Below are 26,042 nucleotides of genomic sequence, written 5' to 3'. Positions count from 1 at the left end.
TGGCCAAATCCAAATAGCCTTTTGGAAATGGTCCATCATCTCTCCTAACCCCAGAACTGCGTTTGGGCATTATCTGGCAGTGTTAGTTGGCACAGGACAAAACTGTGTCACAAGAGTACCGAAAATGTAACAGTACAGTCGCATACCATATCCATTCCTTATTTAGTTCCTACTATGAACATGCATCACAATTATAGTACCCAGCTGCTTCTGGAGAAGTTAATTCTGTAACTGGCCAGCACATTTCAGAACCAAATAAATGTGTAACAGTTGAGCACTTGTGTTTCCACATGTATTATATGCAGCACACATGAAAATCTGCACTCTCTAGGTTTTGGAGTTTTTTAATGTGTTCAGACAGACTGAAAATTAGCATCTGACTTCTTAATTTCAGCAAGCCTGCACTGCTACAACAGAACATTGGTCCTGACTCTCAGCTCCTCTAAAGCGGGCATAGGTCTACTGACAGCATCCTAACGTGCAGCAGCTGAGACGCTGCTTCTTCAAACTTCACCCACATCAGGGTGGTGGGCAAGGAAGAAATTCAGTTAACAAGATCAGCAATTCAGGAACACATCTGTGTTCTTTAAAAAATTCTTAAACTTACATATGTTGTCACAATTTTGTTTCTTTCTTCCAAGTCAGAAATCCCAACTTACTTTAAAAAAATTCATGCAAACCTTCACCTAAAACATCTACCCTTGTTCTGCACGAAAAAAACCCCATAAGCAAGAAGTCTTTGTAAACATAACAGAGGCATGTAAAATTTTTCCAAAGGAAAATACACCTACCATGGTGCAAATCTGGATGCAAATATTATCCTTAGCAAGAGTCAGTGCTTAAAACTTTATGTATAGATAGAAGTGATTATCCAATGTCACAGTGTACTAAAAAAAATTAGTTTTGTCAGTACAAAAACATACACACCTTTACAGAACTGCTTACCTACAGATCACACATGCATCTCCATTCTCAACGCTGCTTCCCTTGAAGTAGTCTTAAAAATGTAACGACGCTGTGTATTGGGTTTGCACAGCAAGGTTGGGTAGCCGGGGGCTACAGGGGTGGCTTCTGTGAGATGACGCCAGAAACTTCCCCCATGATGATGGAGCCAGCGCCAGCCGGCTGCAGGATGGACCCACCGCTGGCCGAGGCCCAGCCCGTCAGTGACGGTGGCAGCGCCCCTGGGACAGCAGATTTCAGAAAGGAAAAAATATCTGCGCAACTTTTAGAGTATGTGAGAAACGCCTCTGCAGCCCCCAGGGCAGGGCAGGAGGAGGCCGGGGGGCTCCCGGCGCCGCGGCAGAGGCTCCCCCCAGCCCGCGGCGCAGCCCCCGGCGGGGCAGGCTGTGCCCCCAGCCCACGGAGCCCCCGGGGGGCAGCTCCCCCCCCGCAGCCCGGCAGGGCCCCACGCCGGGGCAGGGGGTGCCCGAGGGAGGCTGTGACCCGCGGGCAGCCCGCGCTGGAGCAGCTCCGGGCAGGGCCCGTGGCCCCGCGGGGAGAGGAGCCCGGGCCGGGGCCGGGCTGCGGGCAGGGCCGGTGCCCCCGCGGGGACCCGCGCCGGGGCCGGCCGGGCCCGAGGGGCTGCGCCCCGCGGGGGGACCCACGGCGGGGCCGGGCGTGGGGAACTGCAGCCCGGCAGGGCCCCAGGCTGGGGCAGCCCGTGGAGGGCCCCCTGCCCTGGCAGGGCCCCGCGCTGGGGCAGGGCAGGGTGTGAGGAGCCTCCCCCGGAGGGGCAGGAGCGGCAGGGACAGCGCGGGAGGGACTGACCCAGCCCCGGGCCCGCCCTGCGCCGCGGCCGGGAGGAGGGAGAGAAAACCAGGGGTGAGGTTGGGCCGGGAAGAAAGGAGGGGTAGGGGGAAGGTGGTTTTAATATTTCTTCCTACTTCTCATTATCTTACTCCGATTTGATTGGCAATAAACTAATTTCCCCAAGTTGAGCCTGTTTGCCCTTGCTGAGCCATCTCTCCCTGTCCTCACACCAACCCATGAGCCTCTCTCGTGTTTTCTCTCCCCTGTCCGGCAGAGAAGGGGAGTGACAGGGTGGCTTGATAGGAACCTGGCATCCAGCCAAGGTCAACCCACCACAGCACAGACAAAACTGCCCATCATTTTATAAAACCTTGACAAACCATTTGTAACTGTTGGAATATTGGCTGCCAATCTGGTCCAGGGAGTCTACCATCTGCTTCAGCCTAATAGTCCCAGATGATGAACAGCCACACCCTAATTTACCTGGCAATACTTTAATCATAGCGCCTTCAATGACAGGTACAATTTCTGTCTTTCAAAAAGATGAAAAGATGACACATCTACCCCAACACTGACATCCACACTCAACTGAAGACAGTCACTCCAATTAAACAGAAAACTCACTATCAAGATCCTCAAAGAAAAACAACCAAAAAGCCTCCCACATATGTGAAGTAACAAATTTATTAAATCCCAGCTATGATAATACTGCTGGCATGAGACAGACATCTGTTTCTTACAGATCTTGGCGTACATCCTAGTTCTGATATAGAAAAATAAAATTAAAAAAAATAGCCTGAAAGTAAAAGAAAAAAGTGACTTTAGATCCAGAATTAGTATGGTCCTTTTCCTCTGTTCCCAGGATACCTATACTGACAGTAGAAAAGGATGCTGATAGAAAATGACTGCTCATTACTGAAATCTTCATTTTCTCCAGCTCCCTTAGAACTCCTTGACAAAATTCTTCATTTCATAAGAAGGTAAAAGTTTGGGTCAAAGATCTCCACTCTTCACAGCTGTCAAAGAAAAAAAGTCTGGTTTCTACAGGTAGATCCATTCGGCTGTGGTTTCTAAAACATCTGGTGTTGGACTGAGCAAGGAAAGAGACAGCTGATTTACGTGCCCCCATACCAAATCATTTCACAGCATCAGTAACTAAAGGGAACATACAAGGCTGACTAAACCCAAGCTGATCAATACTGTGCATCATTGACTCAGAGATGGCTTTGAATGCACGCACATACAGGACATCAGCTGGCAGCATGGTTGAAGCTGACAGTTTGAGACTGCCCTGATGCTAGCTGCACACTCTGATGATGAACCAGGAGCCCGTTAAACACCACCTAGTAACCCATGGCAGAAGCTGGGTGGAACTTAGAGCTGTTACTGTCTTAGCTCTATGTAGAAAATGTGACCCAGATCAGTGGGAGGGCTATGCTTTTTGTCAGAATATGTCAAAGGAAGTTGGGCAACTCTTGCTAAATTTACCATACACTGCAAGTCAATGTAAGACTGCACAGCGAGTGGGCTTAAGGACTTCTTGAGCCACAGAAAGGCATCAAGATATCCAGATTTGATTTCTGGGCAAGTTTTCTGAGAATCACCGGAATGGTCTGTTTTCTGAAAAACTGGAAATGAAACTGTTAACAGTGCAAAATTAAGTATTCAACTTTGGCATGCCCACCTACTGTCACTGCCCAAGATGGGACAATACCACAGACAGTCATTCTTCAACCACCGGCAGGAAAGTGTCTGCAGGTTTGGGGGATGGCTTAATCCCCGAGAACTGTGTTTTTTATCTTCTTTCCAAACCCATCTATATCCAACTTCCCTTCAAAATGTCTCATCCCTAGAGGGAGGGAGGGGGGGGGGGGGGAGTTATTGGAAGAATGAAGCTGAAGGAAATGCTACCACATACTCTGCTAGTAATACCACATTAAACACAGAAAGCAGAATGTCTTGTACCATGTACAAGAAACAGAGCTACCTGAATAACCTCACCCTGTAATCCTGTTCTTCTGATTCTCTCTAAAGTGAGTCATATATAATTGTCACCAAGTGTTTCATGCTGAACTTGTCACTAGAAAATGTATTAAAAACTGAAGGATAGAAGGCATGTAATATATTTGCATTTGCTTATCTACCATCTCCTATCTTTGTGTGAATGTCCTATCAATAGTATGTGAGACTCTTTGGGAAACAACTGTAGTGACAGTATGATGCAGAGCAGCCATTAAAATTATAGTACTTTCTGCTGCACAAGTTTCCACACGTGTACCACAGCACCCCAGTGCCCACCAGCTCACTCCACCTTCCTTTCCTTCAGCAGCTCTACAAGACAGTCAGGGAAAGTAACTAATGATCTGACTTACTAGATTTGGTGCTTTTTTGAGAGAACTGTGTAAATTTCATTAGCTCAGTGCTAGGGAAAGGTAAATAACATACAGAATTCCTTATGTATCAGGCAAAAAAGAAATAAAAGCCTTGTTCTTTTATCAATAGAAAGAAAAAAATCATTGTTTCTGCCTCAATAATGATATTAAGAGTTAAAAGCCTAAATCATAAGGACTCCTACCCATGAATCGCTAAGGAATTAAGGAATTATCCATCTCCTCTCCATGCACATTGATGGGATCAAGAACCTGTAAGAACTCCCACCTCCTGCCCAAGCACAGGCAAGAGGGTGCATCAGCCAGACCATCACTGTGTACACAGAGCCACACACAGCACACCTGCACACGTCTTCTGTGGAGTCAGGGAACGTACCTGGTGGCCTTACAGGTACCTATCATTGATTCAGAACCACCTTGCTTTCCCTCGGCTGTTTCTGTGCAGTCATTCTGAGTTTGTTTGAATACTGCAACTTAATATTTGACTGCTTTGTTTCAGAGTGATCCTGAAAACAACTGAATTCCATTACAGAGTTATGCTTGCTGGGTCATAGCCCACGCATTAGGAGTTAAAATACAGATAAGCATTTTCAGGGTCAGAGTCTCTGTCCTTAAAACATTTTTTTTTTTTTTAAGGAAGGAAACAGTCTGCCCTGATTATCAGATCATTATCAGGCCAGATCAAATGGCCAAAACAGCAGAATTCAGTAAGGAGTTCAGAACAATCCCATCCATTTTTGAAGTCTAACATTGCTCTTACACAGAAAATGGAATCTGTTAAATAGATATATTTCTTATTGTTAAAGATACCATTTGTTCCTTGGAAGCTTTGAAGTATTACCAAAGCGTATTTAATTCTCTTTTGACAAATGTTATTTCCGTATAAACATGTAGAAACAGAAATATAAACATGTATTTCTTTAAAAAGTAGTATTTTAATCTGTAGGTGTCCCTTTGCCTTATGAATAAATTAGAAGACAGTGAATAACAGCGACCGCGAAAGTACAAACACTTTATTACGACTGTGGTGACTCAGACTGCCAGGATTTGGCAGCCCACAGTGTTCCTCAGCAGCAGAACAAAAGGGGATTTTTTTTGGTGGATTTACTTTTAGTTCAGTAAAGGACAACATGATACTGTCTGTGCCATAATGAATCAAAATCTCAGTAAAACAAAAGCGCAATTAGTCAGATCCCAATCATTTTTTGTCTCACAGTATAAAAATGGACAAGCAGATTATCTATACCTTTAAGGCCTCTAATATGTGTGCTCTGTCCCTGTCCTTCAGGGAAAAAAAAGTAAAAGTAGTAACATCATCTTGTTGCAGAAATACCAGTAAGTTCTATAGGCAACATATTCCCAGAACACTTCAAGATCAAGAAATATTTTCTATTTTCCTCCTGAATACAAGAGATGTTGATACAAAATTCTAAGTGGATTTTTTAACACCCTCTCTAATTAAAAACATAAGTCCTGTAGACCTAAGTATCACGCTCTAACAAAATCTCTCAAGTATTCACAGCATGAAACACATTTTGAGACTCGTTTTCCAGCATCCCCATCATGATCTCATTTGGAACAGCAAACCGTCCCCGCAGTAATTGGTATTGCAGAGCTCTGCTGCAGCACAGCCTTGTGAGAGGGTGAGGGAAGTGTTCCAGTCCTATGGGGCATTTATGCTTTAATAATAAAAACATAGGAAAAACGATTACATAATATCAGCTCCCATTTCCTCTGCCACCATCAATTATTAGGGAGATGATTACAGACTAATTTCCAGAAGCTTCTAAAGATGCCGAAGACCATCATGATATCTTTATCTGAAGCAGTCAGTCACCAACAGTCTTACAGATGATCCTTGAAGCAAAACACAATTAAAGAGCAATACAGCACGAGGAGTCAGACCACGTATATGTGGGTGGGAGAAAGTATAACCAAGACAAAATTAGACTGTTCCTGGAAATAAAACATAACAAATTTAACAATCTAGCCTTCCAAAATCTAAACAGGTTTGAACAACTCTGAGGAATACTATAATTTTTTCCCCTCATCACTGCCTTCCTCAATCAATTTCCACAGCATTAAAGGAACCCTCTCTGAAAAATTAGGACCAGCAAATAATCTGTAACAAATAAGTACGACTGTACATCTCTCACAAAGGCTATTTAAACACAATTCTGGAATCATTTTACTGGAGACAGGATCACATGGATCAGTTACCAGAGAGAATTTTCCTTCTTCAAAACCAATTCAGCTCCGTAAGTGCCACCATCACTCAGCATTTCCATACCAGCTAACAACCAACAGTAATGAATTTTTGCCCCACAGCTCCACACTGCTATTAATATGTATGAGAGAAACCAGAAAACGAACTTTCTCCCCCTCTTCCCAGAAAGCTATTAACTCAAGCTAACCTTTCAGACTTAATCCGAGGCAGCTGCAAAATGAAAATTGTAATGATCAAGCTAGGTATCAAATACACTCACAATAAAGAAAATAAAACAGAAAGCACATTTTCTTTAAAATGTCTTTGGGAAACAAAGAAAACAACCTCTTCCTCCCACTTCTCAGTCTAACCACATTCAGCCTAAACAGCAATAGTCTTAGGGCACTACTAGTTCAGTTGCAGAGGCAAATAGTGTTGAGCTGTCTTAAAATATCCCACCTTCCCAGCAGGTGCTAGTCCAAGCATGACATGGGTCTTCTGACCATCTTGCATCTGCTAGCCAAGCATTGATGCAGTAGATGTTGTGAAGCATCTCAACAAGGACAAGATGCTTGTGTTGGACCTGGTTTGATTCAGTTGTCCAAGTTGTGCACTAACCCCAAAATGAAGACTTTCTCCTGAAGGGAACCTCAGTCTTGCCAAACTCCAGCCTTTCTCCCCCCAAAAATCTACACTTGTCTTAGATTTACTAGTCCATGTGAGACTAGAAGCACAAAGTGGACTCTCAGAATTTTGAGCACAGCTACAATAAACTCGTGTATATAATGGAAATTAAGATAACTGGGATAGCAAGCAGGAAGCCATCTAACTTAACAGGAAACAAAATTGTGAAGGCTGTACCCTAAAAGTCACCTACTATAAGCTCAAGAGGCACCCATGTCATTAAAAAGGGTTGGAAAACCCTCAGGCCTCCCCAGGAGCAAGATACAAAGTAATCCCTTTCACAAGCTGATGAGGAAAGGAATCACGCCATTCTGAAGTTTTGGATGAGAAGGCAGAAGCATGCCCCCAAGCACCTTCGAGCAATTTAAAAGCATCCGGAAAGCAAACACAGAGGAAGTAAAAGTGGGTGGCAGGCTCTTTCCAGGTTGAAAGGCATGCCAGGCTAGTGCCCTAACCCACTGACTACAGTCTGCCCTAGATTATTCCTGCTGAAACTATGGAATGGGAAAATACGTACTGGGTGAAAGAATGAAACACCCACAGAAATCCTGATTTCCCTGCCCTGAATGCCTTAATCACAGGGCAGGAGTCACTCTCCCCCTTAGCCTAATTAATTTTTTTTTTTTTTCAAAGTAACACAGCTGCAGGTGAAATAAAGGACAGTTTATGACAAGCTGCTTGTTGCACTCTCCCGGGAAGAGAGACATGTGAGCTCAAGTTGCTTCAGGCTGAAAAGACGACAGAGGAACAAGCTTCACACTTCATGCAGTAAGAGATTCAGTAAGATGCAGTAAGAGATGTAACTAATACACCACCAAATATATGGTGAAGAGGGAGAGAGAAAAATCATTGCAAATGCTTCTTCCTCAAGTTTGAGAAAATAGCTTACACTTACTTATTTCCCAGCAAAGCAAGCTTTTCAAATCCTGAGGGAACATTCCCATCTCAGGGTGCCATAGGCAGTTAGGCAGGAGAGAGATGCCATTCCCCACAACAGTCACGGTGGTAACAGCTCCGGATGGATGTAGAAATGAAGCTCTGTGCAACTAATTTTCTTCACAGCAAAAAAATACAACAGTGTGCTTTCAGACAGGAGTTTTAAGAACATCAACCTTAGCTTTGAGGCATCTAATTGTAAAATAGGCCACTCAAATAATTTATGAATTCAGGCTGCAATACAACAGGGAGAAGGTTTCCCCCCCCCAGTCCCATAAATTATATATAAAAGAAGCTTCTAACAACTACTTAAATATTAAGTTAAAACTATGTTTATCAGAGAGATATAGGAGAGTACAGAATGGCTTTTACCTAAAATGTCAGTGTAAGTCTCCATACCCCCTTAAAAACACTGAACCACCTCCATAGCGTTATTAAATTGCACGAACTCCAATGCCTAGATAGGACTCAGTCATCCAGAACTCACCACAAACACGGGACCAAACTCAAGATCCCAGTATGCTCCATGCCATAATCTAGACATGACATTTCCAATGCCACAGCAATGCTCTTTGACAGGTCTGAGAGACATATGTTCATGAATCACATTTATTAACTTAAGATTTTAAGCAAACTAGACCAGCATCTGTGACAGGCACACTAACGCCACAGTTTGCGCTGCTACTGGAACCTTCAAAATAAACTTTGCACATTTTACGAACTTCACAAATTCGTTACACAGATTTACTCATAAATAAGCTTCAGACTTATGCATTAGCTTCACCTTTTGCACTGCTGGTCATCCAACCATGATGTTAAAAGTCAACCTGTCCATTGCCACTCCAAACAGCCCTACAGAAGCATTATCACGGACACAAAAAAAAAGGATAAAATGCACGAAGAAGTCCATAGAGTAGTGGTTTTCTAGTCTGTTGACATGTTCATAAACTAGACAAGAATATTTCAGCCATTAACATGCAAAAGTAATCACTCCTCAATTAAGGTAAGCCTGAGTGATATTTAACCTAATGTCAACAAGAAGATACCAACCAGGAGATTCCTTCTAAGCATTTAAAATCCACAATATTTTCAAGCACCTGTGTGTCAGTGGTGCAGTGGGTCACATCTGTCCTAAAAGGTATTTGTCCTGTATCTGTTACCGTTATTTTTCATGTAGAAGCGACTACTGCTACCAGTTTAAATCAAGAACTTGTACCAAGAAGTATATAAATACAGAAAATAAGACACACTTTCATTTCAATTGCAAGTGTGAATTGGAATTCTGTGAAAATAGCAGAATGGTAAATTCAGAGCTTCACAATAATAGAACCTGTGCATTTCACATCATTCACATCACTCTCATCATCATTCACACATGAGTGCATAGCAGCTTCTATTACAATTTTAATTTAAACAACAAAATTCAAATTTATGACTGTGTTTTCTGCAACTCCCAAGCTGCACCATACATTAAATATTTTAATTCATGCCTCTCAAACTGTTTTCTCTGATTTAATGTTACTGTTTTGCATTTCTAGATAACATTAGTAGAAAGAATCCTAGAAGAATGATTGATAATATTGAAACAGTTCCAAATACATATTAAATTCAGTACAGATGAAACACTAAGAGGTTTCCTTCAAATCAACATATATTATTAGAATGCATATTCCACTGGCCACTGATGTTATAGGTCACATTGACATAACTCAGTTTGTATTCAGGGATTTAATAGGAAACCTAATGATGTCTGGATTGCACACAGGTTTTGGATGTAGAATACTATTTTTCTGTTTTGTATAAAATGTGAACTGAATGATAAGTTCATGTGCTACTGCATGCATTATGCATCTAGTGCTAAAGAATGCCAGTGATTCTACAGAAGTCTTTTATAGTTTCTCTAAAAACTCTAATTAAAAAGGACATTTGGAAATACATATAAATATGATCAATTAAAGTGGTCTTATTCATAGTATCTGTACACCTATAAAATATGATTTCTGTTAAAAGTATGTGAACTGTTAATTGTCTAAATATAATCTTGAATTTTTGACACACATTTTAAGCTCTCGTTTTGTATAACACATAACATTTGGAAATCTGCAACATACTGCACATGCAAATACTCAATGTCTTTGTGAGACGACCATATTGCTGAGGACAAGATATTTCAGCCTGACAAAACACTGTCAAAAAATGATGTCATGAAGACAAGCGAAGCACACTAACAATGAATTATCTTCCCTGCACTGTAAAATTCACTAATAGACTCGCTATTATGGCAAAATGACATCTGCTGACAGTAACTATGCAGTAGTATCCAAGATGATCACCATTTTTCCTTTGTAAATTAACCAAGTATTTTTTATTCTAATTACTAGCATACATTGTCTTTTTAATCATTTGTGGTTTGTTTATTTTCTGTTTTTAATAAAGAACAAGTTCACAGAAAAAACAAAAGTGTTGCTGCAAAAACAGCAGAGAAGGGTAGTGAAAAAGTACAGAGCACGATACAATAAAATATTGGGCAGTCATTAAGAAACTGTATAAATCCCCCAGAGAACCTCACTTACACTTGCCATAGTTTACATTTAAGTGAAACCTTAAAGAACAGACAGACTATAGTGGTTCGAACTGAAGCCAAAGAATTTTATTCTTCGTCACTACTTTATGCTTTTTATGAATTTAAGTCAAACCCTTCATGCTGTTCCCATAATCTGTAATTTCATTTCCGTAAAACATTTTTTTTTTTAAAGGCTACCCTCGGAAAGCTGAATTCATGAATAGTAAGGCTTTATCATTAGTTTTTAATTTGGGGTGGGGGGTGGGGGGGTAGGGGTATTACAGGCGAGTAGACAGGAGACAGACACAAGAAATTACAAAGTTTACTCCTTAAAAAAAAATACAGTACATTGCTGATGTATAAGTCTTCCTTATACGTTGTAAAAATACAAAAGTTAACAGAGAAAAGGGAAGTATGAGCTTGGTTCTTCCTGGTGTAATCTGAGTTGGGGTATTTTTGTAGAGCAGTGCTGAGCATGTTAAATTCTTTGCCCACAAGGCAACCTCATGTCACGACAGCGTTTCATTCCAGATTTCCCCACCTAAGAGTTCAGAGCCAAAGCCGTTCCCATTTTTTTCTGGCCTTGCAGATGGTGACAACAGGAGAAGCAAAGCAAAACCATCCCTGTCCCCCCTTGAACTTACCCTTTCCCTTACACACATACACTGCCTTTAGGAGCCAGTAAACAAAAATGAGGGTGCAAAGATGGGCTGTATGGCAACCAAAGAATACCAGGAATAGCCTGGAAACATACCCGCACCACCACCCTCGCACGTTAGCAGCAATACCACCGAAAGCATGGGAAGTTAAAAGTCTTGCTGCGTTGCCAGTGGATTATGGAGCATTCGATTTTACACAGTGGCATCATGCATTGCCGAGACCTTAGCATAACAAAACCCAGATAAATAAAATTAAAGCTAAACGGTCTGGAAATTAAATTACGGGAAAAAAATAATAGGAAAAATAGATGCAAAGCATGGTGTCTGTTCACTGTAACACACCCCAACACAGACAGCGATTTGAACGAGATGAAAGCAGTATTACAGATCGGGTTTTTCATCTCGTGTCCAGGTACATCCCTCTGGAAGCACCACGTTTATAGCGCCCTGTGTCCAACAACGACCACCAGCTGGAACGGAAAGTTTTCGGTATTACCAAAGTTGTGAGCTTAATCCCCCCCTCTCCCCCCACTACAGCACCGGAGCACCTACTCCAGCAAGGCACCCAGGACGTGTTCGACCGACCTCCTCGGCCAGTGCTAGAGTTCAGCCAGGCTTCCCTGGCGCGGCTGCAGGCGGAGACAGGTCCCCTCGGCTCCGGCAACCACGACCCGGTGGTTCCCAGCGGGCAGGGCCTGTGCCCGGGGGCAGCGTCCCCCCGGGCTGGGGCAAGGCCAGCCGGGGGAGATCCACCGGGGCCCGCACCGCAACCGCTGCCCTTCCAAAGGCAGCCGGCAGCCGAGGCGAAGCGAGCCCTGCCGGCGCTCACCGCCGCGGCGCTGCCGGAGCCGACACCGCTCTGGGGCCGACGCCTCCCCGGGCAACAGTTGGCTGTGCCCCCCGGCCTCCCTCCGCCACCGCCTGCCCGCGCCGGCCCCGCCGCCGGCCCCGCCGCCAGCCCCGCCGCCAGCCCGCCCCCGCGGGGCACCGGGCCGCCCGGGGAGGGGTGAGCCCGCATCACGGAGCGGGCACAAAGGCGGCTGCGAGGGCTCAGCGCGGCGGGGCGGACCGCGGGGGAGAGGGGAGCCCTCCCGCGGCAGAACGCCCAGGGGCTGCGGAGCCCCGTCCCCGCCCCGCTGCCGGCGCGGTCGGTGCGTGGGGCGCTGTGGGCACGACCGGCAGATGCGGCTCAGCCCGCCCGGCCCCGCACAGCCCCCGGGAGGGCACCCGGCCTCGCCCCGCGTCCCCCCACCCCGCCCCGCCCCGCCCCGCGCTTACCTGAGCCGCCCGTCGCCGCTCGCCGCTGCACTGACCCACGTCCATCCCCCGCGCCTCAGACACCGCAGGCTGCGCTGCGCGGCCCGGCCCGGCCCAGCGCCACGCTCGGGCCCGCCCCGCGGTGGCTGCGTGCGGCTCCTACCGGCGGCCGGCCCCGGGCGGAGGGCGCGGCTCCCTCGGACCCGCCCCCCGGCGCCGCGGGCTGGGGCCGGGGGGGCGAGGTGCCCTCCGACGGCCGCGGGGGCAGGAGCGGACGGGGCGGGGATCGCGGGGCGGTGGCGAGGGGGGGGCAGGAGCAGTGCGGCTCCGAACAAGGGAAGCGGGGAGAGGAGGCGGCGGGGTAGCGGGGTCCGGCGCCTCCGCGCAGCCCGCAGGCGGGGACCCTCGGGCTCCCCAAAGCGCGCAGCTCCTGCCCGCGCTGCTCCCCGCGCCCGGGGGCTCGTCACTGACCCAGGTCCGTCCCGTTCCGCCGCGATCCCGGCCCCGATCCCGGCCGCTGGGCTGGTGTTCTTCGGGGGAGGGGGGGCCGGGACTGCGTGTGTTCAAACGCTGGCGTTCAGCGGGGCTGCGGATGCGTTTTTTGTTTCTGGCTTTGCAGCAGGCAGCACTTCCTCCAGACGTCAAAAGCAGATCTGAGCCCCTTCACGGCTCGTGAAAATACTTGGTACTTCCTCTTGCTGCTGCGAGGGTTAAGTAAGGTTAAAGTTGCAAAGAGCGCTACGAAGCGCTTGGTTTCCCCCTTCCCCAAAAGCCGGGCTGTGAGTCATTTACAGGAAGACAGAAAGAAGGGGGAGGGTGGGGGGAAGGGAAAAAAACCCAACAACCTACAAGGAACAATATTGGAAGTACCGCATGGAAATAACTGGTTATTCATACCGGAGTTTTGCTTGCCGAGCTCTTTAAATGTGAGAAGCCGTGATGCTGACCACAAAGCCATTACAGCACCGTGCCAGTGAACCTGAGAGTTTGCAGCAGTGGTTTGCTGGGGGCAGATGCGTGGCAGAAAGGGCCTGTGCACACCCAGAGGTGTGATTCTCATGAATACGGCAGGTTTTGAAGCGCTGTGAAGCCGAGTGGTTTGATAGAGCTGCAAGTGCATAGGGTACGCTGCTGACTTGACCCTCTGGCCCGACGCGGCCGCTGAGCACGTGTCCCACAGCAGCATCGCTTGCACGCTTTAACTTCTTGCCTTTACCCAGGCTGTATCCAGATGTCCTTGAATTGTTCTTCTTTGGTCTGAAAATTCCAAATTTTCTAGTTAGAAAATAATTCAAGTGACATACTTAGTCTATTAAAAGGCTTGGTGTCTGTTGCTGTAGCACATGTTTTATATAGCTACCCTTGCAGCACCCAGCTTACTAGAACCAAGCTGCTGGCTTGCAATTTTTGTTCGAGTCTCCAAGTACCTTTTAAAAGAAGTAAATAGGGTTGCTTCACTTTCAAGCAGGAGGAACAGTCACATGGAAAACTTGAACCAGGAAAGAGAACTGAACCTCAGGTTCCCAGCTAGCGGCTTAATGTCCCCTTTTATTTATTTTTCTGGGACATGCCTTCTGACTGCTGTATAACGGACATGTCTTCAAGTGGATGCTTTTACAAAAAAAGAGGCAGCTGTCACCCATCATTTGGAAGTATTCTGTCTCTATTAGTGCATGTTATGTATGCTCTCAGACTGTCTGTAATGAACGCATCGGGGACTTAGCCAGAAGAATATTTTGATTCTGGATATGCATAGTATTTAAGAGTTAGAAAAGTCCAACTTTTTTTGCTGCCAAAACAAAGGGACTGTTATGTATTGATGAAATGAACTACGGAGCATCTGCATAGCTTTAGCATCACATACTGCTGTAAGAGCGAAGTTGAACAGCCTGTAGGGGGAATGGCAGGCGAGTGATAGATTTCAGATTCTCAGCTTTGGACAATGACGTTAGAGACCAGGAAATAATTGTTTAACCGGCTACTTGCATATTAGCCAAGCCACAGTAACTGTCTGTGTGAAGCTGTTGTCCCAGTGCTGGGCAGATACAAATTCAGTTTGAGGCACATCGGTAGGGTTCAGATTACTCAATAAAGTAATCTCTCATCACTTGGATTCTGTGAGGAATCTCACATAGCACCCAGTTTTTGCTTTGAAGAGGTGCAAAATTCCCATAAAGTTCTGTCACATTTCTACCAGCCCCATCCCAGTACTTCAAACACCCTAAACTTTCCCAGATTAAAGGATGTGCTTGCATTTACACAGGTGAACTGTGCCTCTAAACTTAGGTGTACAGACACCTGCATGTTTTTAGACATAAATTAGGTGTCTAATCTCCCCATAAAGCCAGGAGTAGGGTCCAGGCCTGGTACTTTCATCAGGTTGTCTCACACATCGCAAGCAGCAGGTAGATGCCTATAATCAGTTCTCTGGTGAGCAACACAATGGATCAGCCACTGAGAGGCTGTGTTATCACAGCTCAAAGTATACCCAGGCTCTGTTCATCCAGGCTCTGATACACAGACAGGGTGATCAGAAACTTTCAGGGCTTTTTCAGAAGTGAGTATCTTGCTTTTTTTTCTACTGTTCTTCCAGAAGCATCAGATCTCCGGTAGGTCCTGTGACCCACAGAGGTAGCTCAGGTAGCTCAGAATGCCCATTGCTGCACAAGTGAATCTGTCTTCACTACAGTGGAAACGTAGACACCTAGCTGAAGACACCTGCATACAGACATTTGAAATTTAGGAGTCTGAATCTCACACTGAATCCCATCCAAATCCATTTGCAATCTCACATCTCAGGGGAATCTAACACATTTTATTTCATAGTTATGGCAATGTATGCACAACCAGTTGCCATGGCTCAGCTGGGACATAGCAGCATAACAGCAATCTCCTGATTTTTTAGATGCTGGCCTTATAACATCTGTTTTAATTGGAATGGTGACATAGAGCTGCTTTTTTTTTTTTTTTTTTTTTTTTTCTTCTACAGAAGTGGTTCATAAGTCATCTACAATGTTGGCAAATGCTCGAATTTTTATCTACCTGGAACAGATTTGTCTAGTCTTTTGTAAAGTATGGTGCCTTGCAAGTCTTGAAACTAATGGTTTTATGCAGAATTGCACTAACAATCATCTGGATGCAACCAGCAGTCTCAGAACAGATGGGAACATGAGTTTTCAGCTTTTGATGTTTAACTTGCTAAGCAGAACTAATGTATTTATCTTTCAGTTTTCTCAAGTATTACATGTAGGAGTTGATTTGTGGAATAAAAGGACATCTTTCTTAATGCTCATTTTAGCTCTGTGCAGAAAAAATGAAGAAGGTTAATACAAAGAGCATTCCCAGGAAAATAAAGGTTTAGAGCCCAGTTCAGAGATTACCAAATTCAAAAGAAAGTGTCTTCAATTTCAGTGGTCATTGAATCAGCTCCTTAATCATCTCCTCAGTATGGAAGTACTTTATTTTTGTGTTTAACACTGAAAAAAAGGATAATGCTAATATATTCTATGAAAGAAATTGTATGAATATTCAACATGATCTTGTCATCACTTGCATAATTCATGGTACTGATATTGTTTGGAATTGTAGCTCTTCATCACTTGTGAAGATGAACCTCAGTGCTACTTTGGCATTTAGGGACATAATTTTCTTCTCAGTTATACCACTAAGAATTAAGAGTAAAGCTAGTAACTTTTGAGACGTGACAAACAAAGAGAGGAGAGGGAAGAGTTAGTCTATCGTTTCACAGCTCTGAATTGTGTCTGAAATTGTTTCCTATGAAAGAATTGTGCTGTTGTGACTTTGTCAGTATTTTTATTTCCTCTCAAAGAACCAACCGTTAGTAAGGGGGCCGAGAAACCTTCTGCATCTCAATTTCTGTAGATGACTTCAGCTTGAAGGGCTTGCTTTCTCAGCATACACTGAGTCTTTATTGCAGTAAACCACCAGTTTATTTCTTGTATCCACTGATGCATGACGCTGGGAGAAGCACTGGCAGCCAGCCCTTGGCTGTCAAAGGACCAACCATGGCAGATTAGAGCAGCTACACCACTCACCAAAAATACAGGAGTCTCAACTGAATACAGCTGGAATTCTGACCTGTGTTTATCTACCTGTTTGGAAATCATTATATAAGAAATATAGTCCCCTTTAAAATACATGTACGTACCATGAATGGCACACAATAAAAATGTATTTATTTCATACATTAATTATCTTCATTAGGCCCTCAATGCAGACTCATTTTCGTTGTCAATCTTACACAAATTAAACAACTTTACTCACGAAAGTGATATAATTAAGCTTCTGGTATAGGCTTTGAAAGATATCAATATGCATGCACACATCTTAAAAATAGTCAAGATTTATAAAATATATTGCTTAGAATAAAAATAAAAATAAATTATATATTTTATATTTTTAGCAAGTCAGAATAATATACATGAGCTAAGGGGACTTTGGCTATGTAATTGTATAGGAATGTGGTTAGACCCTACGACTTTTTTTGAGTATGGTTCTCAACTTTAACTACCTTATCCACATATACATAGGCAAAGCATAGTAATGGTGTTCCTATACACTGATAGATGCTTGTTGGTAATGCTGTAGCACTGAAAATCATAAAACCAAGTAACAGGAAACTTACTTTTTGAACTCACAAGTTTATCAAGAAGCAAGCATAGAATAGTTATTCATTCTGTATGCTGCTTCTGCAATGAAACTTCAGGGTATTTTAGTGGAATTACATTGCACTAAAACTAGTTCAGATTTGCTTGAAATAATATTCCTATTGCAAACCAAATAGTAATAATTTCAGTTGCTCACTGGTTATGTATTGTTTCATTTATCACTATTAATGTTAATAAGAAATTGTCTAAGTACCAAACTATTTTAAACTGGTCGGCATAAACCCATTTTCATTTGCATCTAGCAAGATGTATCCTGGCAACCGTATATTTTTGGATTCGTAACAATTTATTCTATTCATTTAATGCAAATGAGGTAACCAATACTGCAAGGATCATGAGAATTCAAGATGGATAACTTCCATCATTCAGAGCTGTAGATAGATGACTAGGAAGCTATGTGAGTCATAATTCTTTTTTAAGTAATCTATTAAACATTTCCTTCAATATGTCTATCCAGCTAAAATGTTCATCTGACATGATTCATATACTTTTACTCCAAAATGGAAAGCAATAGCAACCTGAGCTGTGTCCTGTGAAGTAATGGTTATCGCACACCACAGCCCTATTTCTGCTTTGTTATTTTTTGAGTCGAAAATCTTGCATTTTTCCCCAAACTCACACAGAACTTGTGGAGGGAAGAGCAGAGGCTCCAAAAATTGACCGAATCTATGTGTGCTGACTTGATAAGCTCATAAGCTAACACAGTCTCTACAGCAAACACTAGGTTTAAGTGATATATATGGGGATTCTATTACATAGTGGGAGGATATAATTGAAAGGACATTTTTCACAAATCTGTCTTCTGATTTTGATGGGTATGTGTGAATGATTTGTTTGCATTTGCTATAGAAGGTTTACAGAAACCTGCATATCTTCAGTATACTCTTATTATTACCAAAACCTTTTCTGTTTGTTTTGAGAAGATCTAAGGAGTTCCGCTGTGACAAAGCTCTGTTTATAGAAATGTACAGCGTATAATACCCTCATAAGTGCAGAAGGTTTATAAAAATAATGCATTCCTTTTTTTTTTTTTTTTTTTTCCCCACTTGTGCTTTTCAAGAGCTTGCAGCCTGGATCAAAATCACTGAACCTGAATACTATTAACAGCCAGGCCTATATAGTTCCTTCTAAATCAACAGTAAATGAAACTTTCTGTAGCAGCATAGCTGGTAGACTGAACCAGAACCCTACCAGCTAGTCCTCAGTGAACATGATAGCTATTGTTCTTCCACTCTAAGGCAATAATCTTCCACTGCGGACCAGCATGACTCAATTATACCCATAATAAATTAAAATAGGGCAACTGAAATGGTCCTTAGTCACTTTTGCTGTCCTTATATCAGAGTTAAAGCATGCATGCAGCAGGAGTGGTTGAACAGTTTCTGAAGCAACTCCCAAGCCACTGAAGTTTTCAGGTGGCCTAGGGCCTCTTTTTTCATTTACCTTCATACATGGTACTGACCAACACAATATTCAGAAAGTGCTTCATGAGATAACCAGTAGAGCCTTCTCTGAGTTACAACAGGCTCTGTCAGAGAAGAGGAGGACATAGCTGATGAAAATGGAAGTTTCAGCCATCTAATTTTGACCTGGAAGTCAGTGAACTTAAGTTTGACTGAAATCTTTGTAGAGAGTTAAAAGGTCAGGACTAAAATTTGAAGATAGATGAGGTGACGAACAGTTGTTACAGGAAATTACACAAGTGTGTTAAAGCAATAGTTGGATTGCTAAATTAGATTCTTAGCTCTGGTAACAGGAAAAGGCAGAGTTTGAATTGCCCATACAATCTCAGTGTGGATCCCAATACATCTACGTTATGATATTTTTGCAAACTCCATATACACGAATGCCTGATGTTTATAAATCAACACACATAGCCTCTGACTCAGCCAGAAAGCAGGGTAGGTGCCCAACTGGACTACAGGAAAGGTATCTTAAAATCTTGATTCTGCTATTTCCTAATTCTTGAAATTTTAACTTTGCAGCTTTAAATACTGTATTTAACATATACTTTATGTATGCAGCACAATTGTTTAAGAAATATATCAAACCAAATAAGATCTAATAACCTGTCTTGCATAGGCTGTTTGGAAAGGATTTGCAGCATCCAGGCTCTCCTTTGTAGGAGCATTAAATTGTGAATGGATGTTATCTTCTCAGTTCTGTTGTATTGGTAAAGGACACTACCACTCCCAGCTGTTTGTCAACTTCTTATTGTCTCCAAAGATTTGCTGGGATGATTTGCTAATATAGTAAAAATCAGACAGGTTAGATTAAACAGTTTTAGCAGCAGGTCTTTCCTGGTTCACTTTGTTTTGACTGAGCCATATTATGATATGCTCACCCTGTCAACTCTGCAAGAAGACATGAGTAAATGCAACAAGTTCCGGCACAAGGTGGAGAGAGATGGTCAGGTTGTTCCTGGAGTGCTCATCTGCTTAGCACCCAGCTAACTTAAGGAATTCAAAACGGGGTTCTCCTACAATTATTTGGCTCTTCTGATATAGCAAAAAAATGAAAGCACACACTATAAGTTTTATTAAAGTCACTCAGATTTCTCTGTTGTGTGATGTGTCAATCAAAACAAATCTCAGGATATATAAAAATCACTAGGTGTAAACCTAATGATTTTTTCCAGCAGGGTTCTTTTTCCTCTTTACCCATGTTTCACAACTTGTGGAGGACCTATACTACATGACCAGCTCCTCTGTTTTCTTTTCAGTTTTTGTTTGAGAACAAGGAGGATAAATACGTTTAAAATAGTCTTACATATTTTAGTCATCTGACAAAAGCACCACATTCAATTAATTTTTTTCCCCACCTAAAATCTGAAAAATAAGAATGGTACCTCTTTAAAAAGAAGTGCTTCTTTCTTTTTGTCAAAAGGTCAAAGAAAATGTAAGAGCACTGTTAAAGACTGCATTTGTGATGGTGCCAACATGAAAACAACTCCTTTACAATCTAGGCATTCCAAGCTTCGACTATCATTTGTCTAGTTTGTAATACAAACAGCACAGCAATAGAAGTGTTAGGAACATTGAGGTAATGCTTTCCTCAGTTCCCGAAAGTGCATTATTCTTTTTCTGTCTTATTAAAGTTAGAGCGATTGTAGCCCAAATACTACCCTCCTGCTAGATGATGTTAAAACTACTGAAAAAAGAAGGTAAATGTCCTCATTATTGGAAAACTCTCTGGGCCTTTTCTGGCATCTGAACTAGGAAAGCTAAACACATTCTCTTGAGTTCTCTACATAACCTTACAACTCTTCTTGCAAGTATGGAGTCTGTATGTAAATGAAATAAAATATTGCTAATCTGAAAGATAAATGCAGAGGTAATTAAGAAAAGGCAATAGTCAGCAGTCAGGCAGATGTTTATAATGAACAGTAATTAATGCCAAGGCAACTATAAGGACAAATGGAAAGTTCATTTATATGGCTGGAAAAAGATCTATTTCCACAATAAACTGAACAATCATAGGATCACAAGATCATAAAAAAAATTATGTTGGAAGGGACCTCAGGCAGTTTCTAGTCCAACCTCCTGCTCAAAGCAGGGTCAGCTGTGAGATCAGACCATGTTATCTGGGGTTTATCCAGCTGGGTTTTGAAACCCCCTAAGAATGGAAAATGCACAACCTCTCTGGGCAAGCTGTTCTACGGCTTACTGTCCTCATGTTGAAAAGTCTTTTCCTTACATCCAGTTTGAACTCCAATGTACATGCATTATATCTCCTCCTTCTGCCATACATCACTCCAAAAAGCCTGGGCATTAGAAAGCTGCTGTTAGTTCCCCCCTAACAGCAATATACAATAGACAGTAAATCTTTGCCTCGTTTTTCCCATCAGTTGTTATAAACAGTAAATAAATACCTTATTCCATCTACCCAATAATTTCATCTTTCCTAATCCCTTGTCCCCCTCCCTGTTATGTCTTTTGGGATTCATTCACCCCAAAGCCCCCAAAGCCATCTTCCATCATGATGTTGCCTTGAGGTTTTATTCTAGGGAGAGGAGCTCCTCACTTAGCAGTGGTGGCAAGAAGTTTCTAGGAGTCAGAGAGCATCTTGTTGCATTGGCATTGCTTCTTGCAACAGCCCTAGTTAGACATCCTGCAGATCTACCTCGTACAGTTATTTCAGCTTTGTCACTGTGATGCAAGACAAAGTATTTCTCTGACAACGTATGCAGTCTTTTCTAGTTCATTAATAGGTGGCAAAGGAATGTTGTTTCTCCTATGGCAAAAATTATGTTTATTCAGTTGTTAGAAGGAACAACAGAGCATTGAATTGTAGAACAATTAATTTTGCATAAAATTAATAGCACTCATAAAAACCTTATCATCAGCTTCTTATAGATCTAATAGGAGTGAAGCATATTCTCTGCTTTAAGCCTTTCAGTGCATTTTCTACATTTCTTTGCTTATGAGATGGCTTACTGCTGCTGGCGTCGCTTTTAAAAGGAGCTGTAAGACTGGGCTGAGAGCTGTGTCTCAGTGCAGCCTTAACAAGAAAATGTCTAACTGTGCCACAGCTTCCATCAGGATGAAGTCAGAAGAAAACCATAGATGAAGACTGAAAAAGCATTAAAATTTTTCCTGGATAAGGCAGCCTCTATGTCTCAAAGACGTCAGAGGAGAAAACAAAAATACCTTTTCTTGCCATCATTGCAAAGTCAAATCATAAGCAGATCTGTCTTCATCAGAGAGTCTGAAACTTAGTTAAAATCTGAAAAAAAAGTGTGACTTAGGTGGATGCTGTTCTTCCTAGTACTGCATGCAGAGCAGAAAGGAGCTGCTCAGTCTTTTGCTGACGTTCAAGAGGAGGGAATACATTTCCTTTCTTTGTGTTTTATTTGTGTGACTAATGATTACAGATGATACTTTCTTTACCTGAAAGTTCAGCAGTAATATGGAAAGCCACGCAATGAACATCACGTAATGTGCCATTAGAGTTTTTCTTTCCTAAGCATTACTTTGTACCACATTTTGTACTGAACTGTACTAACTTCTTGCCACCAAGTAAAGCACAGTATAAAGAGGAGGCTTAGTGCAAAACAGTCAGTGAGGTAATTAGTGTTTTATTAAAACGAGCAGGTTCAATTCATGCAGTACCAAGTAAACGTTTCCAGCTCTGCTTCCCTGATAATCTTTACTATTAATTGAGCACATCTAGCTTGCAGTTTGCTGAATAGCACAAAGATGACGACATGGGCCATGCTGCCACACACAGCTTACAGTCCATTGATTACCCTACAGCAAATGGAGAAAAAAGAGAGAAGGTTAAAAGTTGTATTTTAACCTCTTAATGGCCGTGGAACCTACTGACTTTAGGGTCTGGTTCAGGGTTTCAGTGTCTGAAAGTCAGCAGCTTTCAGATCTCTTAAAGGGTTCCTCTCTCTGCAAGGGTAACTGCCGTGTGAAGCTCAACAAGAAGCAGCACAGATATGCATATTCAGTTCTGGGTACAATAGCTCCATTCTCACTGTCAGGTCAACAGTCAAGTTCAGTGTAACTCCTCCTTCTGTTTCTGAATCAGGACTTTATGAAGATGCTGAGGATTTTTAATAAAGCAACTTTGCTGTGAAACAAATCTGCCCTTCGTGACAGGTCTTTGCTAAAGCAGCACCAGTGTGGAGCTTGTTAAGTCAAAATTTTAAAGTTCAAAGGCAGCATCAGGTTTCAGTAGGCGTCTCTCCTCATCTGCTTTTCACAGCAATATAATTTGTTACCACCCATATTTTTATTACCCAAGCAACGCCTACATGCTCTTGCTGTTGTAACACTCAGTCTATTTTAGTAACTAGTGAACCATACACACATTTTTTCTCAAAAGCTAAAACTTCAGATCTTTAAACTGATTGTCAGCCTGTTTGTACCTAAATTCAGTTGCACTCTGATTTCTAATCAGTGGCAAGCTCTTCCGTAAGCCTGGAAATGGTCATTTTCAGTGATCCATGTCACTGTGCAAAATTAAATTCATGCACCACAGAGCAGAGAAGAATATTATTCCATGATTCTCAATTCAGTCATTCATATGAGCTGACTTATGGACAAATTTTGCTTCATAGAATATAATTTTTCATGTAGGTAAATTCCATCCTTTTAAATTCTAGTGTTATAGCCTTTGCAAAAGAACTGTTGCTGGTGATTATAATCTTGAGTGAAATCAGCATCCAAAATATTTCATTTTTAGAACAAAAAATGCAAAGTATGCCATTTCTGGTAACACTCTAATAAACAGCTTTCCCCCCATTATTGTTATAAAAACCCTTAAAATATCTTTGCACCAATTCATGGGAATTTGTCTGGTTTTATAGTAATTTCCATGCTTTGAGTTGCAACCATGTGGAGCTCAGTTTTTAAGGGCAGGGGGTTGTAGTAGTAGTAAGTGCATGGAAAATGATTTCCTTTAAATGACTTGTTCTTGTGGTGCCCACCTGTAGGCAGTGTCAGTCAGCCCTGCAGTTCCCCCGTGATTCAAATCCAGCCACTGGCTTGAGTGTGGTATTTCTAACTCTGTGACTGGGTCTGTGGGTCCATCTTTTGAGGATTTATGAATGCAAACTTACTTCTTTCCTTCTTTATCCCACAGTAATCCTATAGATTGCTGTTGAGGATCGTTGCCTGATCTCCCTGGATATTTTTCTACTGACTGGGAATCCTTCTTCAGTCAATGCCAGAATGAAGCGTCACCTGTAATTAAAAGGTTTTAGAAAACAGTTTTGAAGACAGCCACGCCTCTCAGAGTGTAGTGTGCAGTGGGTGAAAAAATAAAATATATATAAAAAAGTGTTTTTTCCTAACAATTTCTTATTAAACCAAATAATTCAATACCATATTCTGGGATCAATTTCATATTTGACCAGTGGACTCAATGGGAGCTGGATGGGTGTATCTGAGGTAAGAATCTAACTGATATTTTTTCCAGGGTAAACTCAGTCATAATTTTTTTTTTTTGTTATTGTTGTTTTTTTGTCAAAGTTTCCATTTTCTGTGCAGGAAGTTTTCACCAAAAGAATTATTGTGCTTGAAATGGTATGCGGCATATCGTGCAAGGTGACAGTAGAGTAAATAGGATGCCTGTTAACGAAAGTGAATTTCCTTCTACACAATCATTACTTTTGTCATGTTAACTTTCCACATCCTGTAAATATGAACCTCAGCTCAAGCAGGAAACACATGTGCGCACATTCTTGTCATTGAAAAAAATGATAGAAGGCAAAATTAATTGGCACTGAACTTCTAGACTGCAGTTCGTGAAAAGTCACAATCATACCAAGAGGAGTTTTATATAAAAACCATGAAGCATGAAGTTGTAAAGTAAGAGCTGAAAGTGAACAGTTATATTTATTAGATTTTCTTAAATAAACCTGAGCATTCTGATTTCCTTTCCTTCAGGCTGAAGCCTTTTCTTGTGTATTTAATAGAACCTAAAAAGACCCTAATAATGAGAATTCATCTTTAAAGTCTTACAAGGTTTATAATACTCTCTCTACATAGTCCTATAGCTGTCAAGGGCCAGTTTAGGTCAGCAGAAGCTGATATAGCTCAAACTGCTTGTGAAATACTTGCATGTGTCAAGTAACCTGTGTTCATGTATATATGGAAATATTAGGACTATTTTAAAGAGCAACAAACCCCCATCACTTCACAAAAAATTGTTCTCAAGGGAGACTTTATATACCTCGCACAGAAAACCATTGCACAGATTGAGTTTTAATGAAGTTTGGGAGTGGAACTTCAGGGAGCCAAGGGAGAATCTGCTGAGGAGTATCTCCAATAGCTGTAATTACAGGGAGACTATCTGCATGCAGTAAGGAAAAGTGTGACTCTTCATCCTTGTTTTCCCATTCACAGCTGGATGCACTAGGACTGTGCTGTGCTATGTGCATAGTAAGGTATAATGGCTGTGATGGCCTGGATAAGTTGCTAAGAACAGCAGTAATGGGCTGGGAATATTGATGTAGATATAGCAGCAATACATGTCATGAAGGAAAGAGAAAAAAGGAATCTTACAAAGTATTAGACAAAAATGAAACATGGTTATAGAAATTTACCTTTCTATAGCGTCTGTCATCTCAAAACTCTTAGCTGATGCTTGTAGTGATGAATGCAGGTTGTGGTAATTGAGGCTGAGGCTGAAATTTGATGGCTCAATCTGAAAGCAGTTCTCAAAATCCCTACTGTGTTTCACAGATAGCTCAATATTTCATCAGTAGTGTTTCCTATGGCCTTGATTTGAGCCTTTGCTTAAAATTGCTGCCATTTTAGAGCAAGCATCTACACCCTTATTTCATAAATTAAGACCATTCTAGGAAACAGAAATAGGTCCTCTGCTTCAGCTGTGTGAGGGGCACAACTGTCAACACATTCCTGATGCACACCGAGGACAAGGCACAAGAGCAGAGCTCTACCTGCCAGCCTGGCTGCTCCTTGTGGTCAAAGCTGCCCTTGGAGGTCCCCTGCAAACGATGTGGAGCACTGGGCTTCTCCCATTCATTTTCTGCAGAAGATGCCTTGGGAAGGGCTGAGAATTTCTGCGTTTCAAATGATGTGTCAGGAAGCAGCTGGGTGCCAGGCAGGGGCAGCAGTGTGGAGAGCTGAGGGTGTCCTCATCCCCCAGCACAGGTCCCCAGTGCCAGAGCCCAGGGTGGGGACTGGGCTCAGTCACAGCCCCTGCCATGGTGCAGCAGGACCAAGGACTGCAAAATTCAGTCCTGTTATAATTATTTTATAACTCTATGCCTGTAAGAAATATGAATATTATTGGAAACTGGGATATCCTAGGCTTGAGCAAGAAATTTTCTAAGAAAAGGAAAGCTTCTAAATTCTGTCTTTGCATTGGTTATGTCAGAAAATAGTAATAAGTTTTCTTGATAGTTATTTAGAACTCTAATGTCCCTTTTTA

The 26,042-nt window shown here is 42.4% G+C and overlaps 1 protein-coding gene across 7 annotated transcripts in view; it reads right to left on the bottom strand.

Annotated features, from left to right (window-relative positions):
• CYRIA (CYFIP related Rac1 interactor A) overlaps positions 1 to 12,620 on the bottom strand; it is a 57,718-nt gene extending 45,098 nt beyond the window's left edge. For 2 of the 7 annotated variants that reach the window (XM_037391976.1, XM_037391981.1), the window contains exon 1: positions 12,469 to 12,620. The gene's annotated coding sequence lies outside the window, so the exon portion shown is untranslated. Of the gene's footprint in view, positions 1 to 945; positions 1,203 to 12,468 lie in introns of those variants that run through there. The other 5 variants (XM_037391980.1, XM_037391986.1, XM_037391979.1 and 2 more) reach the window with 5 other exon arrangements.
• Between the last annotated feature and the right edge of the window lie 13,422 nt (positions 12,621 to 26,042).

This window comes from Falco rusticolus, chromosome 6 (genome assembly GCF_015220075.1).
Source record: "Falco rusticolus isolate bFalRus1 chromosome 6, bFalRus1.pri, whole genome shotgun sequence".
Taxonomy (NCBI): Eukaryota; Metazoa; Chordata; class Aves; order Falconiformes; family Falconidae; genus Falco; species Falco rusticolus.
The sequence above is the reverse complement of the archived record's forward strand: the minus strand, read 5'-3'. Positions and strand labels throughout refer to the sequence as shown.